The 1,498-nt window shown below is 38.3% G+C and overlaps 1 pseudogene; it reads left to right on the top strand.

The window, feature by feature from the left end:
• The first annotated feature begins 286 nt into the window (after positions 1 to 286).
• LOC110202615 (olfactory receptor 2B2-like) lies at positions 287 to 1,222 on the top strand (annotated as a pseudogene).
• Positions 1,223 to 1,498: the final 276 nt, after the last annotated feature.

Raw genomic sequence — 1,498 nt, forward strand, 5'->3', positions numbered from 1 at the left:
CAGAAGAAAAAGTCATCTCTAAGTGCTCATGTATCTTAATTTTCTAAGTTCCTGCATTTCTGTTCTTTAATAAGGTCAGAGATTTTGCTTCTCCTTATTTCTTTAATTTGTACAACAGGTCACTTTGACTTTGAGAAAAAAAAATTTTTATTTAATCAGAAAAAATAATTAACTGTAACATTTTTCACCTATCTTTTCAATCTAATTCAATGCAGTTCCCCACACAACAATGACATCTACTAACTGTCTGGTTTTATTTTACAGGTGTCTAAGAAACAAGTTTTCCATGACAGATTGGGTAAATGAAACTTTCCCAAAGGAATTCATTCTACTGGGTTTCTCAAACTGGCCTTAGTTGGAGTTGCCCCTCTTTGGAATCTTGCTGATCTTCTATACATTGAGCATTTTTGGCAATGTGGCCATCATCCTGCTGTCCTACTGAGACCTCAAACTGCACACACCCATGTATTTTTTCTCACCAACCTGTCACTCCTAGATCTTTGCTATACCACCAGCACAGTTCCTCAAACGTTGATAAATATTTGTAGCAGAGTGAAGACAATTAGCTATGGTGGTTGTGTTGCACAACTCATCATCTTTTTAGCCTTGGGTTCAACTGAGGGTCTTTTGCTGGCTATCATGTCCTTTGACAGATTTGTGTCTACTTGCCAGCCTCTCCATTATCAAGTGAGCATGCACCAGTGGCTATGTGTCAAGCTGGCAGCTGCATGCTGACTCAGTGGTTTCAGCAACTCTGTACTGCAGTCAACTTGGACTTTTCTCATGCCATGATGTGGCCGCTACAAGGTGGACTACTTTTTTTGTGAGGTACCTGCTCTCAAGTTGTCATGTGTTGACATAACAGCCAATGAGGCAGAACTCTTCTTTATCTGTGTCATTTACCTTCTTATTCCCTGTCGCTGATCCTTATCTCCTATGGCTTCATTGCCTAGACAGTACTGAGGATGTGGTCAGCTGAAGGGAGAAGGAAGGCATTTGAGACATGTGGACCCCACCTTGTAGTTGTGTCATTATTTTATGGTGCAGCTATTGATATGTACTTGCAACCACCTTCATCCACTTCTGAAATCTGGGGGGAAATAATTTCTCTCTTTTATGGTATTATACCTATGCTGAACCCCCTTATCTACCTTGAGAAAAAAAGGATATGAAAGGAGCCTTTAAGGGATTGGTTAGAGGATTATTTTTGTTTAAGATGTGAGGCATATACTTTAGTAGTGAACATTTTCTACATGTTGTTCAGATCTCAAAGATTCTATCAACTCCTAGGCTGGTTTCCTTCTCTTTGGACCTCCCAATGCCTTTGATACAGTATAGATTTTCACATAATATTCTCTTCCTCAAAATCTTATGCAGCTTTTTAAAAGAACATATGGTAATACATTCTAAAACTTTCCCGCCTATTCCTTGAGGTATTTTTTTGAGTTTTTATTTAATTCACTTTAATTTGGTGAGCATTTGTTAAGTTACTTTATAT

The sequence above is a fragment of the Phascolarctos cinereus genome, unplaced genomic scaffold (assembly GCF_003287225.1).
Source record: "Phascolarctos cinereus isolate Bilbo 61053 unplaced genomic scaffold, phaCin_HiC Scaffold_5;HRSCAF=322, whole genome shotgun sequence".
NCBI lineage: Eukaryota > Metazoa > Chordata > Mammalia > Diprotodontia > Phascolarctidae > Phascolarctos > Phascolarctos cinereus.